The 16,850-nt window shown below is 48.6% G+C and overlaps 1 long non-coding RNA gene across 2 annotated transcripts in view; it reads right to left on the bottom strand.

Annotated features, from left to right (window-relative positions):
• The window catches only part of LOC114487905 (uncharacterized), a 20,449-nt gene extending 3,639 nt beyond the window's left edge, over positions 1–16,810 (bottom strand). The window contains exons 1-4 of one of the 2 annotated variants that reach the window (XR_003683463.2): positions 15,857–16,810; positions 15,468–15,577; positions 11,473–11,641; positions 4,930–5,087 (exon numbers count right to left, since the gene is read on the bottom strand). This is a non-coding gene — a long non-coding RNA (uncharacterized lncRNA). Of the gene's footprint in view, positions 1–4,929; positions 5,088–5,183; positions 7,667–11,472; positions 11,642–15,467; positions 15,578–15,856 lie in introns of those variants that run through there. The other variant, XR_003683462.2, reaches the window with a different exon arrangement.
• Between the last annotated feature and the right edge of the window lie 40 nt (positions 16,811–16,850).

Below are 16,850 nucleotides of genomic sequence, written 5' to 3'. Positions count from 1 at the left end.
AGGGAGGGAGGGAGGGAGGGAGGGAGGGAGGGAGGGAGGGAGGGAGGGAGGGAGGGAGGGAGGGAGAGAGAGGATCGTTGTTCTGGAGGTGACACCGTGGTAGGTGGCACATCAACTAAGCACGAGTAAGTGCTGGGCACCTGGGGGATGGGGGTGGTTACACAACTGTCTCTCCACTAAGTATGTGTGATCCTCATTTTACAGGTGAGGACACAGAGGCAACAGAGTTAAGGAATGTGCCCAAGGAAGTGGCGGGACATGGCCAGCTGCAGGGTAGGCGAGTGGCTCCCGTTTGGCAGTGGGGGACGTCACCATCTCACGGGAGGGCCCTGGAGTAGGGCTTGGCAACTTCACCACCAGACCACCACTGCTTCCTTTTGCTTTATAATACAGTTGACACTCATTATTGGTGGTAGTTTTTTAAGTCGCCGTTAACACTGAATTAGCAAATCCTGGGCCATTGCTCCCATGGAACACACAGGGCTAGGCTCCTGCGAACCCCTGGTCACATTTCCATAACCACCGTACATAACTTTGTCTTATGTGTGTTTCAGTTTAAAGACATTTTCTTTTTCTTTTTTTTTTTAATTCACTGAACATATTTCATTTGTCTTTTAAAAACACGTATATTTAAAAAATTATTTATTTATTTATTTGGCTGTGCTGGGTCTTAGCTGCGGCACGCAGGATCTTCGTTGTGTTGTGCGGGATCTTTAGCTGCGGCACGCAGGATCTAGTTCCCTGACCAGGGATCAAGCCCAGGCCCCCTGCATTGGGAGCACAGAGTCTTAACCGCTAGACCACCAGGGAAGTCCCTAAAAACATATTTTTTAAGCCATGATGCAAAATTACTAGAAGCTACTATTACATGACTGTAAATTTTTCTTTTTAAAAAAAATTTTTAAACTATCATTTCTAAAATTAGTTAATTAATTTATTTATCTTTGGTTGCATTGGGTCTTTGTTGCTGCGTGCGGGCTTTCTCTAGTTGCGGCGAGCGGGGTCTACTCTTCGTTGCGGTGCGCGGGCTTCTCGTTGCGGTGGCTTCTCTTGTTGCGGAGCATGGGCTCTAGGTGCGCGGGCTTCAGTAGTTGTGGCACGTGGGCTCAGCAGTTGTGGCTCGCGGTCTCTCGAGTGCAGGCTCAGTAGTTGTGGCGCACGGGTTTAGTTGCTCCACGGCATGTGGGATCTTCCCGGACCAGGGCTCGAACCTGTGCCCCCTGCATTGGCAGGTGGATTCTTAACCACTGCCCCACCGGGGAAGCCCAAAATTTTTCTTTTTTTAAATTATTATTATTTTTTAATTGAAGTATAGTTGGTTTACAAGGTTATGTTAATTACTGCTGTACAGCAGAGTGAATCAGTTATACATATATATACATTCTTTTTTTAACATTCTTTTCTATTATGGTTTATCATAGGATATTGAATATAGTTTTCTGTGATATACAGTAGTAAAGACTTTTTTTAATGTCTTGTTGATTCCTTAATATCGAACTCACAAAGAAACTTGGGATAGCCATGGAAAATTATTTCCCCGAAGCTTTTTCTACCCCGTTTGCAGCTAATATGGTTATAGTCACAGTGCGTGTATGACGTCATAGCCTGCTTTTGTTTAACAAAAGCATTTCTCATGCTGTTGTCAGTTATGTATAAAGATCATTTTCAAACTCTTTATGTACAGTTTTTATTCCTGACATTACTAACTCCATTCTCTCCCCCCCTTTACAACCCTAGAAACAAAATTCAGCCAGACTAATGACAAGAGATAGTGGAGGGAAGGGGACAAGTGTGCCTCATTCTGTGTGTATGCGTCTCATTTTTTAAAAAAATAGATTTATTTATTTACTGATTTATTCATTTTTGGCTGCACTGGGTCTTTGCTGCTGCATGCGGGCTCTCCCTAGTTGCGGTGAGCAGGGGCCACTCTTCGCTGTGGTGCGTGGGCTTCTCATTGTGGGGCCTTCTCTTGTTGCGGAGCACGGGCTCTAAGCGTGCGTGGGCTTCAGTAGTTGTGGCACCTGGGCTCAGTAGTTGTGGCTCACGGGCCCTAGAGTGCAGGCTCAGTAGTTGTGGCGCGCTGGCTTAGTTGTTCCATGGCACATGGGATCTCCCCAGACCAGGGCTCGAACAAGTGTCCCCTGCATTGGCAGGCGGACTCTCAACCACTGCGCCACCAGGGAAGCCCTGCATCTCATTTTTAATGACTATACTTGATCCCATCAGGGTTATGCCACTGTGTGCTTAACCAAATGCCTATCACTGGACAGCTGAATTGTCCTATTTTTACTGTTATAAATAACACTGCAATGAACATCTTTGTGCATAATGATCTTTCCAAATTTCAGGCGATTTCCTTACAGACATTCCCAGGGGCAGAATTCTTGGGCCAAAGGCAAAGGCCCTCGAAGGCCTCAGATACATATGCCAGAGAACCGTTCAGTAAGTCGGCACAGTTGCACCCCCCGCGGTGTGTGTCTGAGAGCCCTTCCATACAAGCCACATTCGTTAAGAAGTCACTGCTTCATCTCATCAGCCTTACTAATCAGACTCTTTGAAAATCGTCCCAAGAGCTTCCGATCAGCAGGAGCTCCCACAGGGTCACCACACTGAGCTGACACAATTCCAGGCTGAAGGGAGGTCTGTGGCGTTTCATGGGGTTCACAGCCCCTGTGCTGTGGCTCAAGCCTCCTTCAGACCCCGCGGGAAGATGGGCAAACCTGATGACACAAGTGCTCGAGATGCTGACGTGGCCCTTTCCTGACTCTACGTGGGGGCAACAGTGCCTTCTTTGCCCCAGACTGGCTTTTCCTGAATGCGCCCACTATGTCAGCTGGAGTTCCCTGAACGTTTGCTCGCGTCTTGAAATTAAGGCAAAATCTCTCAAGAGAGATTTTCTTACACACACACACACACACACACACACACACACATAAACTTATTGCTCAAAAGACAAAAGACCCCTTAAAAAAAAAATTAAGGATTCCCCTAAAGGCTAAACATCTTGTCATATAAGAAACGTAAACTAATTGGCGTGCATTCTACAAGACTTATACACACACACACACACACACACACACACACACACACACATAAACTTATTGCTCAAAAGACAAAAGACCCCTTAAAAAAAAAATTAAGGATTCCCCTAAAGGCTAAACATCTTGTCATATAAGAAACGTAAACTAATTGGCGTGCATTCTAGGCAAACCAATCTAGCCCTGAAACGTATCCGGAATCTGTCTCTCGTTGTGGGATGCTGGCTCACGCCCAGTCTGTAAAATGACATGAAACCAGCTTTCCGATGGTTCCTTTTTCCTTCCTAGATGAAAAAGGGTCAAGGTGGTTGGTTCGTGCTACGGCAACAGTATCATTTGTCACCCTCGTTAGGACACGTTTGAGAGTGAAAGGAAAGTTTGTTAATTACTACTCTGGCTCAAAAAGATGTAAACCAGGACCTTCGCTGCAAACCAGGACACATGCAAACACTCATCTGGTTAATCACAGGGCGAAATGCATGAATGGATGGCTAGTTAGACATTGATCTACTGCAGGCTCGGTGCCGGGCACGGGGGAGGTGCCTTTTCACGCTGGCTCGCTGGAGACGCACACCAGCCGCCATATGGGGGCTGCTCTTTCACGGCTGGGGAGGGGGGTGGGCAGAGAGCCAAAGCAACTGGCCTAGTGCCACACACACAAGCCACCCCTGCCCCTCCGCCGGGAAGTAATGCAACTGGGCCCCCAAATGAGCAGCAGAAAAGTGCGCCCAGCCAGGGCCGGGGGGTCGACCCCATGCTGTGAGGCATGCAGACGCCGAGCAGGCTGCTGGGTCTGAGGCCCAGAGCTTTGTAAACACCTCCGCCTGGGCGGAGTCCAGTTTCCTGGAGCTGGGGCGGAAGGCTCACAGTGGAGGCTGATCTGTGACGTGAAAGCTCCACGCAAGCTTCCCTGAGGGAGAACCTCCCCCACTCCCCCTCCCCGCGCCAGCTCTCAGCGGGACAGACCCCAGGCTCCTGCCTCCTGGCCCCCCAGGGCCCGCCTACAAACCAAGCCACTCCAGGTTTCCAGCCTGCCCTTAACCCATGCCCAGGAAAGTGCTGCGTTCTGATGAGAAACACAAAAGGAGACAGACAATAGGGGTGTTAGTGAGCCAGGAGAGAAGGAGCAGGCCGGCCTGGAGAGGAATCTGGCCATGTGGGCAACACATGCAGGCCCCGGGGGCCTGATTCCCCCCAGTTATTTCTGAGCCTAATCGCTGACGGGTGGAATGAAGAGTTATATGGTTTGTGAACCAAGAGGTAAACTCTGTAAGCCCGAGGGAGGGCGTGGGCCATGGGGATAATGGTAAGGTTTCTACACCAAAGCTGGACCCTGAACCCTCCTGCACCTCGCAAGTCCCGCCTGTCCTCTGCAACGTGGGCGCTAACGCAGCCGGCCTCGGGAGCACGATCCCTAGTCGGATCCTCTGCCTGGAGTTGCCGGGCCCCCCGCCTTCACGTGGGCTGTTCCTCCTGCCCAGGGTGCCTTTCCCTCTCTGCGTGGCTGGGGAACTCCTTCCCGCTTGTCCTTCAAGGCCCAGCTCCAGGCGGAAGGTCTGGAGGGGCAGTGGCCGAAATCGGGGTGAGGCAGGGTGGTGGCTGTACGCACGAGGTCTCACCTCATTTTCCTTTTACAGAACTGCTTCCTCTCATTTTCCTCTCTACTCAAGAAGTGTCGCTTTTGAGAAAGAAAAAGATTACTTGTAATGATGACGGTAAGTATGCCAAGCGGGACTTCCCTGGCGGCCCAGTGGTTAGGACGCCGCGCTTTCCCTGCAGGGGCCACGGGTTCCATCCCAGTCGGGGAACCAAGATCCCACATGGCACGGGGCAGCCAACAAAAAAAGGATGCCAAGTCCCAGGTCAGATTCGTCTCTACTGTGAAACTCACCTTGCCCCACCAAGCGTCTCAGCCTCTTACTTCTCGGGGCCCCCTGTGCCTTTTCTTCAGGAGGCTGATCATGGTTCGTGACTGCGTGCACTTCTGCTGTTACTTGAATGGCATCTCTCACCCCCACTGGCTCCGTCAGAGCAGGGACAGTGTCTTTCCTTTTTTAAAAAAATCAACTTCATCGTGATATAATTTCATATGATAAAAGACATCTATTTTAAGTGTAGTTTAATGAGTTTTGGCAAACGTATACACCCTTGTAACCAACCATCACAAGCAAGATACACAACGCTTCCACCACGCTCCCTGCGGCCAGCCCCGTCCCCACCCTGGCAGGCAACCAAGGATCTGTTTTCTGTCACTATAAATTCGTCTTGTCTGATCTGAAATTTCACATAGGTGGAGTCATGCAGTATGTCCTCTTCTGCGTCTGGCTTTTTTTCTGTAGCATAACGCTTCTGAGCCTCAGCCAGGTTGCTGTGCGGCTCAGTGGTTCTCTGTTTATTGCTAAGTCCCTTGTACGGATGAGCCGCCATTTGTTACACTCCATCTGTTTGTGGCCATTTGGGTCGGTTCCATCTTGAGTCATTATGAATAAAGCTGATATGGACATTCAGGAACAATCATCTGTGTGGACATATGCATTTGTTTCTTTGGATAAATATTGGGACTGGAACTGTTGGGTCACGTGTAATAATATGGCTAACTTTTTAAGAGCTGCCCACCTGTTTTCCAAAGTGTCTGTACCATATTACTTCGTCAGCAGCATCCTGGGAGAGCGGCGGTTGCTAAACACTCTCTGCAACACTGGGAACCACTCGACCGTGCCTCTTCTTGCACAGTGCACACCCTCAGCCCCTGGCCCAGTGCTGCCCACCAGGGGAACTCAATCGGTCACTACGGAGCGCATGAGTGAACGCACTTTGCTTTTGTTATTTTCAAACCAATGTTTATTCCACTGCTCTGGGTGGTTTTTAAATTTATTTATTTATTTATTTATTTTTGGCTGCGTTGGGTCTTCGTTGCTGCACACAGGCTTTCCCTAGTTGTCGCAAGCGGGGGCCACTCTTCGTTGCGGTGCGCGGGCTTCTCATTGCGGTGGCTTCTCTTGTTGCGGAGCAAGGCTCTAGGCGCGCGGGCTTCAGTAGTTGTGGCTCACGGGCTTTGCTGCTCCGCGGCATGTGGGATCTTCCCGGACCAGAGCTTGAACCCGTGTCCCCTGCATTGGCAGGCGGGTTCTTAACCACTGTGCCACCACGGAAGTCCCTCTGGGTGTTTTTTAATCTTTTGTTATTTTTAATAATTACACAAATAATACATGCTCAGGGTATAGAAATTAGAACAGTAGTGAAAAAATAATTTTAAAATTACCCCTTAATCTCTCCATCCAGAGACCCATGTTCCAGGCTCAATACTGGGCCCTGGGAAAACAAAGATGAATAAAGCACACTGACTGTCTGCAGGGGCTCCACAGGCTCCAGCTGCCTGGACAGGGGCCACACATGGGGTCAGCCAGAGGAGGGGGGCACACAGGGGAGGCGGTAAGGAAAGCCTTCAGGGGGGTGGAGAGGCATGAAGAAGGGACATGCGGGGGGCCTGGTGGACAGCGGTGGCCAGAAGTGGGCTCATAGGTGGCTGGGACTTCCCAACCCTGAGGCTAAGGAGGATGCTGCCCAGTTGGTCCTGCTGCCCCGCTGCCTCCTCAGATCCTGAGGGGCGCCTCCGTGCAGCCACAGGGCACCAGCCCAGGACGCAGAGTCATGGAGGAGCGCGGCCCCCGGGTGGGCCCCTGGGTGTGTCCATGCTTGCGCACAATCTCCCCAGGAGCTTGCAGCCACCTTTGCTGACTCCTCCTCCTCCGGGCCCCAAGCGCCGAATAACCAGGTTGGTTGGCTTCTTGGACCTCCCTTCTCCAGCTACTCTCTTTCCTTGGTCGCCTGACCAGCCTCTGGGCTCTACACATCACCCATCCAGTACTGACACTCATATTTCTCTCCCCAGCCCTGCAGTCTCCCCTGTGCCCCAAGCTTGGGTGTCCATGGTATAGCTGCCTTTCTTTCCATCTGGCTGTCTGCCAGCCATCTGTGCCCTCAAATGAACTCTTGACACCCCTGGTTCCCAAACCTGTTCTTTCTCCATTCTTTCCATCCCAGAAATGGGCACCACCGTTTGCTCTAATCTACAACCAAGGAATCATTCTTGATTCCTTTTTCCCTCCTCTCACTCACATCCAATCTATCACCAAATCCTATCGATTTCACCATCCAAACACTTCCCAAATCCCTCCAGGTTTCTGTATGTCCAATGTTACCATGCCATTCAGAAACACCAGAAATTCTTGTCTGAACTGCCTCTTCACTGCTTCCATGATTACTATACCCCCAAGTTAAAATCATGCATCAGCCAATGACTTGTTTTTGTAGAAACAGAAAAATTCATCCTACAATTCACACGGAATCTCAAGGGACTCTGAATAGCCAAAATCATCTTTAAAAAGAAGAACAAAGTTGGAAGTCTCACATTTCTTCATTTCAAACCTTAATATAAAGCTGTCATAATCAAAACAGTGTTGGTACTGGCATAAAGACAGACACACTAACAAACAGAATAGAATAGAGAGCCCAGGAATAAACCCTCGCATACAAGGTCAAATGATTTTCAGCAGGAGTACCAAGACCACTCGATGGTGAAAGGACAGTCTTTTCAGCAAATGATGTTGGGAAAACTGAACACCCACCTGCAAAAAGAATGAGGTTTAATTCACCTTATATTATATACAAAAATTAACTCAAAATGGATCTAAGACCACAACTTAAGAGTTAAAACTATAAAACTCTTAGAAGAAACAGGAAAAAGCTTCATAGCATTGTGTTTGGCAATTCTTGGCTATGATACCAAAAGCAGAAGTGACAAAAGTGAAAAATAAATATGTTGGACTACATCAAACTTAAAAATTTGTGTGCATCAAGGAACACAATCAAGAGTGAAAAGGCAGGCATGGAATGGGAGAGAGTATTTGCAAATCATGTATCTGATAAGGAGTTAATATCTAAAATAAAGAACTACAACTCAAATACAAAAAACAAACTGATTAAAATATGGGCAAAGGACTTAAATAGACTTTTCTCCAAAGAAAATGTACAAATGAGGGGATATATGTATACATATAGCTGATTCACTTTGCTGTACAGTGGAAATTAACATAACATTGTAAAGCAACTATACTCCAACAAAATTTAAAAAAGAAAACGAAAAATATACAAATGGCCAATAAGCCTGTGAAAAGATGCTCAACCTCACTAATTATGGAAATGCAAATCCAAACCACAATGAGATACTACTTCACACCGACTAGGAGAGCTATTATCAAAACCAAACAAACAAAAATGTTGGCTAGGGTGTGGAGAAACTGGAACCCTTATCCATGGCTGGTGGGAACATGAATATTGTGCAGCCGCTGCGGAAAAAACTACGGATGTTCCTCAAAAAATTAAACACAGAATTACCATATGATGCAGCAACTTCACTTCTGGGTCTGTGTGTGTGTATATATACATATATATATATATATATATATATATATATATCCAACAGTTAAAAGCAGAGACTGGAACAGATATTTGTACACCCACGTTCATAGCAGCATTAGTCACAATAGTCAAAGGCGGAAGCAACCCAAGCACCCATGGATGGATGGATAAACCAAATGTGGTCCATCCATACAATGGAGTATTATTCAGCCTTAAAAAGGAAGGACTTCCCTGGTGGCGCAGTGGTTAAGACTCCACTCCACTCCAATGCAGTGGACATGGGTTTGAGCCCTGGTCCAGGAAGATCCCACATGTCGTGGAGCAACTAAGCCCGTGTGCCACAACTGCTGAGCCTGCACTCTAGAGCCCGTGAGCCACAAGTGCTGAGGCCACGTGCCACAGCTCCTGAAGCCCACACACCTAGAGCCCATGCTCCGCAACAAGAGAAGCCACTGCACTGCAACAAAGAGTAGCCCCCGCTCACCGCAACTAGAGAACGCCCGCGCGCAGCAACGAAGATCCAATGCGGCCAAAAATAAATAAATTAATTAAATAAATTAAAAAGAAATCCTTCTAATAAAAAAAGGGAAGGAAGTTCTGACATGTGCTACAATATGATGAACCTTGAGGACATTACGCTCAGTGAGCTAAGCCAGTCACAAGAGGACAAATGCTGTGTGATTCCACTTATATGAGCGACCTGGAGAAAAGTTCACAGAGACAGAAGGTAGGAGGGTGGGGCCCGGGGATGGGGGAGGGGCTGGGGGGGTTAGTGTTTCATAGGGACAGAGTTTCACTTTGGGAAGATGAAAAAGTTCTGGAGGTGGATGGTGGTGATGACCGCACAGCAGTGTGAATGTACTTAATGCTACTGAACTGTACACTTAAAAATGGTTCAAAAGATAAATTTTGTTATATTTTGCCGTAATAAAAAATTTATCCAAAAAAATCATATATCAGCTCTCATCTGTCACTTTTCCACTGAAAACTCTCCAGTGACTCCCCACTACTCCAGCCTGGACCCTGAGGCTCTGTACAGTGTGGCTCCCGGCAACCTTTGCCCTTGGCCCCGATTGCTCCCCCCACCAGATGCCAGCCCCTCCCCCTCCACTCCCCACATGAAAGTCTCTGCAAGCTGCCTGCCTGCTGGCAGCCATCACCACGGTGGGCTCTGGTGTGCCCACATTATCCCTGTATTCAGGCCATTATCTATAATGACAACCTGGCATAATTATATTTTTACAATTTGTATAACTTAACTATATTCTATTGAGCTAAATGATCATTATTATCATTGTAAAATATTTATTAAGCACTTCTAGCCATGCAAACCTAATAAGAGGTAGCCTCAGCTCTTAAAAATCTGCCTTCCGAATTCCATCCCAAATTCATTTCAACTTTGGTTATTCCTCCTTCTTGGAGAAGGAACAGGGAACTTCTATGTTTTTTGCCTGGGGCTTTATATGCATATCAACTTTATACCATATAAGCTTCTCAGTGATGCTGGGGAGCAGATGAGAAACAAGAGAGTCAGACTGAGGGAGCCAGTAATTTAGTAATTTAGGTCCTTGTGATGGCAAAGCCTTTACCACTCCTCTCACGTAATGTGACAGCTTATTAGGAAGGGCTTCTTTTGGCCTTGTTTACATCTTCCATGCCGAACACCGTGCCAGCCCAGTGGGATAAACACACAAGTAAACAGATCTTTCTAACACAACGTCCTAGGTCGGGGGTCACAAACTCAAGTGTTCACAGGAGCCAAGCAGGCAGGGGAAATGGTGAAGCAGACAGGTGAGTGATAGCGAGTGGTGGCGACGGTGGCCAAGGCAAGAGCACGTGACTCATCTAACGCCGACAGCCAGCTTTGCCATGAGGCAATGTGGGGTCATGTTGTCTGCCCCTCCCACTCTTCCAGTTAGATGTATAAGTGAAATCTCCAGAATTTTAAATGTTGGCAACTTTGGCAGGTACTGGTCATTGTCTAACCTACAACCATTCCCTGCCTTAAACCTCACCTCCCACCCCCTCAATTTTTGTCAGTAGGGATCAGATACCCTTTGATCTCAGGAAGATAGCCCCAGGGGATAAATCTTAATTGGTATAAAGCAATCCTAGCAGTCTCATTCCCTTCTGCCAGTAATTGGTCTCAGGTCCCAATTCTGACAAATGAGATGTGAGGGGAAGACTGCTAAGGAGATCTCCCCTTCCTTAGTAAAAGGACAAAGGCTTGAGACCTAATGAGGAAAGAGCCTTTTGCCCATGGCCCTTTCCCCTGGTTCCTGTCTAATGCAGTGATGAAGTCTACAACAGCAATGGCCTCTTTGGAACCATGAGGCAATAAGCAAGAGGCCTAAAACCAATATGCCAAGAATGACAGAGCAGAAAGATGGAAAGACCCATGGTCTTTGATGGCATCCTTGCTGCATCAGCGCCAGATGCGGCCATGGCCACTATACATAAGCTCAATAGAGCAAGCACTGGGTAGTGCCAGTGGGCGGCTGGAGAAAGAGAACAAATGACGTGTACAAGTGAGGCATCCTGCCACGTGTTTATTAGAGGCCTCCCGTGCAGGAGCCCTTTGGTGAGTATGGACACGGGCTACACCTCCCCTCACATCTCTCCTCATTCTGAGAAGTTCATCCACAAACCCCTTCCCCAGACCTTTTTGTCTTTAAGTCTCCACTCTTGTTCTTTCCAAGTTCCCAGACCATGTTAGCTGCTGCCCCTGCATTGCTGTAGATCCTGGACCTCTGGCTTTCTCTCCGCCCAGGCAGGTGGCCTTCTGGGGGAACCCCTTCACCTCTACCTTTTGGGCACACTAGGGGAAGCTGTTTTGCAGGGCATTCCAGGTCTGCGTGGTGCCAGCATATTTACAAAGCAATCTATTAACTGGGTCTGCGTTTTCCTTCTTCACTCTCTGCCCACAGAGAGTCCACTGAGGCCATTGTTGCGGGGTGCGGGGGGAATGGAGCAGGCACCCTGGGAGTCTCAGCCACCTGTTCATGTGACTTACTTGTGCTTCCGGGACCTGCTCAAGGCTGATAGCATCGTCCACATCGACCTCCCCTCGATGGTGGAGTGTGGCACGTGGCTCAGTGGAGCACGCTAAACCCAGATCAGCTCACACACTCACATGGGGTCTGGCATTTGGTCTCTACCAGTGTCCAGCAGAAAATCTGGAGCTGTGGTTCAAACGGAGAATAGTTATTTGCAGAAGATATATCTTTGCTCCAAGTCCCTGAGAGTCTGTGCTATGACTCTGTTATTGGGATCTGCCAGAACTTCTTACCACAGACACCCTGGCCTAGATCTGCAGAGTTATCTCGTGAATGGATCAGAGCAGCACAGTGAGATGATGCTTAAGTAGTCTTTAAAAGTCAGAGAGCCACCAGCGCAGGTCACTCCAAACCTCACTCCACTGGCTTAGCTAAGCAAACTGATCAAGCCCCTCCTAGCTGCTGGAGCGAACGCACACCGAATCCAGAATCTCTGGTAAATCGGCTATATTGATAAATTCAGCCCAAACCTGCATTAAGCTCTGTCCGCCTGGACTGGTGCCGTTAGAATCCATCCACCTCACACTCCCCAAGTTTCTGATGATAAATGCATGAATATGCTGCAATTCTTTCACTGTGCGAACATCTCCTAAATCGGGCTTTGCTGTTGCTTCCCTGGGGCATGCTGGGATCTGACTCCGGTTGTGGATTGGAGTTAATGGGGGGTGAGTCTTGAGAAGACTCAGCATCCCCGTTGCCAGGTAAGCACAGATGAGCTCATTAATAGGACTTCAAGCAGAAGAAGACTGATCTCAGGCAGGCACGGGGGCGATTTCCACCGACAAAGAGGCTCAGAGGGGTGGGGGGTTAAAAGTTCGCTTGTGTCCTCCCAACCGCCCCTTTTCTACTTCTCAGGACCCCTCTCTTCCCAACAAACAGCCTAACTTCACAGAAAAGCCCAGGTGAAGCTGTGAATTCAACTTCTGTCATAATTATGCCTCAGGCAGGATTAAAGGCAGGTGTGACCTTTAGCCCCATTAGCCCTGAGGCTACAGACGATAAGGAATGGCTTAGGGCTTGATCTGAGGATTTATAGTCGGAGCTTTCAATTTTCTTTCTGAAATCTCTCCCAGCCTCACGAGAAGCCCATCCCACAAGGCTCCACCGACTTGGGGCAGCCTTGTCTTCAGCGAGCCGTCCATCCAGGCAATGGCAGGTGACAACTTAAGTGACTGTTTGGCCAGGGCATGCTGCCAGGGAGGTCATCCCTGCACCAGCACAATCAGATCAGATAACCAGCCCCAGATTCCCATTTTCGTGGGGCTGTTTCCTGGCACCAAGTACGTATGTTTCAACATTTCAACCAGGAAAACAGAAACTTCTTTAGATAGTTCAAACAGAGGGATTTAATGCCGAGAACTGACTTCAGGGGGGTGGGAGAGCTGCAGGAGCACGACGGAGCCGGTGCTGAGGCGCTGCTCAGCGATCAGGACGCTGGTACTATTCCTGGCTGGGGGCCGGGCCCACACTCCCCACTGGACTGCCCAAGGTGTCGCTGCCGAGCAGACGCCCCCCACCCAGTGCGGATGACTCACTGTAGCCGCCCCAATCCCCACCTCCCCCCCCACACCCCCCAGTCCCCACCTGCTGCCAGTGCCTTCACACAACCACCGTAAAACGATGTCTCCTCCTCCATCCGTAACTGCACTCTCTCACCTGGGTCTCCCACTGGCAGAATCGAACCAGAAGCCAGCTGGCGGAAGATTCTGGGAAGTGTAGATACCCGCCTCCCAGCACCCCGGGTACAGATACAGCAGGGAACAAGGAAGGCAGCAGAAGCAATGGACACACCTGAGACGTCGTGAGGGTAAGTGGGCTGCTGGATAGGAGCGCCAACCACAGGATGATCTGCTAACTCTGTGCTTTTTCTAGTGCAGGGAAGCTCTGACGATCATAGACTCCTTCATTCTCCCACTGTCTTAGGATTGAAGCTTCTTTTTTTTTTGAATGCTGAGCATTTTCCCCCTTTTCTGCAGATTTGTCTTTGCCAAACTTCTTACTTCTCAAGATGATTAACGACAACAAGATGCCCTGGCAGTTCCGCAACCTGAGCTTCTCACCCTCCTTGTCTCCTTGAATTCTTCTGGCTCTTTTCTGAGCCTTCCTCTTCTGTCCTCTTTCCTAAACTTAACCCATCCTGCTCTCAAACATGCCAGAAGAGAATGACAAACCTGATCAAAAAGCAGTAACCTGCTAGAGAAGCAAAACATCTAAAGACTGAAAAATGTCAGCTTGCTTCTTGTGTGGACCCAAGGACCCTCTTGCACAGCTAGCTTCTGGAGGAAAGGCACTCCTTTGCTTTGGAGCTGAATCCTGGAGGCTGAAACAGCACCTTCTATCTCTGCTCTGCACAGGGCGTGGTGCCATTCAGTCATCCCTCGGCAAGCGGGATGAGCTTTTAAGTTAGATCCACTCCCTTGCTTCAAGACTCTTACGGCTTTCCATCGCTCTCAGAACGAAAGCCAAGCTTCTCACCTGCCTGCCCGAGCGGGTGGCGCCTACCTTGCTCATCACATCTCCGGTGCTCTCTGCCTCACTCACCAAGCTCCAGCCACACTGGCCTTTTTATTCCTCAGATTTGCCAAGGCGTCTTCCTCCTCAGGTGTTTTCCCACAGGCTATCCTGTTCAGAGTGTTCATCTTGTCCCAGCCCTTCTGCATGTCCTCCAGATCTGACCTTAAATCTCACTTCTCAGAGAGGCTGTCTTATCACTCTCACACTGGTCTGTTTCCTCATAGCACTTACCACGGGAGGTGTTATTTTTCTTGTCTCGCTTGTACTTGAAACTACGCTCCGTGAGAGCAAGGACCATAGCTGTCTTGCTCACTGCCTGTACCTTTCCTTTGTGCCTAGAAGTGCCTGACATGTACTGGGTGCTACTGGACCAAGACCTGAGGTCACAATGGTGAAGATGACACTGTCCTTGCGTTCTCGGCCTTCACCTGCTAGTGACAAAGCACACAGCAGGTGCTAAGATGACTGGGTCATCACGGCGGAAGGTAGATGGGAAAGCTTTTCTGGCACTACAAACGTCAGCAATCTGGGTCATCTGGGCTCTCTGGCCTTCGCTCCTCTCCTCAGGAAGACTGAAGAGCAGTGATTTTCAGAACCCACTAAACTTGCAGAAACACGCTCTGCAAGTACGCATTTTATATTTTGTAATCATTACCTAAGTGATGGACAGAATGGAAATCAGAAAGGTTAAACAAGATCTACTTTTAATTTTCCAGACTCCTTTCATATGAACTTTGAAATCAAAGTTGATTGGAGTGACAGGACCTTGCAGCAGGAACCCTGAGACTTTACATAATAGTTTCGGCTTTTGCAGGGTGCTGTGCAGTTGACAGAGAGCTTTCTCGTTCTCAGCTCCTTTGATGCTCCCTGCTGACCTGTGAGGGAGGCAGTGCTGGATGGATGGGGGGACGACTTTAATCTTCATGTGCCAGGCATGTTCACACCTTTTAACAACCCCAAGACAGGTGCGACTCTCCTGTCTCATCCTTGCAAATGAGGAAACAGCGGTTCAGAGAGAGTACTTGCTTTGCCCGGGGTCATGCTGTTGTGAATGGTGGGACAATCTTATTCCACCTCCCAGCAGTATTCAATCCAGCTGATCAGTTTCTCCTTGCAGAAAAACTTTCTTCGATTGACTTTATGGACACACGATCTCTTGGTTTTCCTCTTACTCAATGGCCACTTCTTCCCAGTTTCTTTTGCTGGATTTTCCTTCTCCTCTCCATCTCAGAACGCTGCAGTACCCCAGTTCGTGGTCCTTAGATCTTTCTACTTTATCTACACTCTCCTCCCAGGTACTTTCATTCAGGTCCTTGGTTTTCATTCCCACCTAGACAAGGGTGGCTTGTAATTCACTGCTCCAGCCTGAACTCCAGGCTGGAATAGCCAATTCGCCCCTCAACACCGCCACGAGTGTTCACAGGCAATTGAAACTTACCTCACTCCCAACGACGCCTCTGCTGAATGTGCTCCTCCCGCAGGGTTCCCCGTCTCAGTAAACAGTACCACCATCCTTTCACACATACTCCACATCACATTAGCAAGGCCCTGATGAAATACAATTTCTATTTTAGGGCAGGACAAGGAAAAAAATTAATCATAAAATTCTGTTTGTTTGGGCCTCCTCCCTCTCTCCCTAATGTGCAGCATGCACCTGCACTACGCGTAAGCGCTCCTCAAAGATGGGAGTGCCTGCTCAACCGTAAAGATCAATTTTATTTGTTTCGTTCTTCTGACGCTAGCAATGTAACTTCTTAAAAGAACATTGTTCTTTCCCAGCTCTGTAGGGGGTCATGGTGACTTGCTGCCCGCTTTGTACGTGCTTACCTGGACTATGTATCCTTGCTGAACGTTAAGTAAAACATCAGTATGTCATTTTGATGTACGATCCTTTGTCTCAAAAGTGTACAGACTATACCTTCGACTTCTAACAGGAGGAAGAGCTCTCAGAGCTTTCTGAGAATCTGCTTCCCAGGTGATAATCCTCAGTTTGGCCCGAATAAAATCCCTTTTTTTCTTCTTAACTTCATAGTTAATTGAATTTTCGTCGACAACCGTTGGCTCTACAAATTAGATCCCCAATGCTACCCTACTTCTACCACCTCCACTGTAGTCTAACCCATCGTCTCCCTCCATCCCCGTTACAGCTTCCTAACTGCACTCTCTGCCCGCCTCCGTTCTCGGCCCTCCGGTCTATTCACACACGGCAACCTGAGTATTCCTTGTAAATCTTAAGTGGGACCACCTTACTCTTCCCCAGGCCTCCCAACTCTCTGGGAAAGAACTCCATGACGTACAAGGTCCTATCTGGTCTGGCCCATGGCTACTTATCATTCTTCTCCTAGCTCGTTTCGCCTTAGCCACACTGGCATCCAATTCATCACCTGCAACCACCTTCTACTCTACAATCTCTTTGCTTCCACCCTTACGACCTCCTTATCCTCACAACTCTCCTCTGGTCTATTCACACTCAGCAGCCAGAGGGATCTTTCGAAAACTTAAGACACAGCCCATCATCCCTCTGATACTTCCCATTTTTCTTAGAATAAAATCCAACAGGACCTAGCCCCTGGCTACCTCTCAGACTTCACCTAGCGCACCTGGTCCACACAGCGGTCATTTTGAACTTCTTGAAAGGCCTTTGCCTGTCGCTCCTTTCCCCGGCAAAGCGCTTTCTCATAAACAGGGCTGTTTTCTCTCTTCGCTGCCCAGCCTTCTCCTTTACTGCCCTGGTTTCGGTTTCTATCTTCTTACACTGTTTTGTCTACCTTCACGGTACTTCTCAGCATCACACAGGTAGAATCCCCACCCATGGTCGCCC

Source organism: Physeter macrocephalus, chromosome 15, assembly GCF_002837175.3.
Source record: "Physeter macrocephalus isolate SW-GA chromosome 15, ASM283717v5, whole genome shotgun sequence".
Classification (NCBI taxonomy): domain Eukaryota; kingdom Metazoa; phylum Chordata; class Mammalia; order Artiodactyla; family Physeteridae; genus Physeter; species Physeter macrocephalus.
This window is presented reverse-complemented; position numbering and strand designations above follow the sequence as displayed.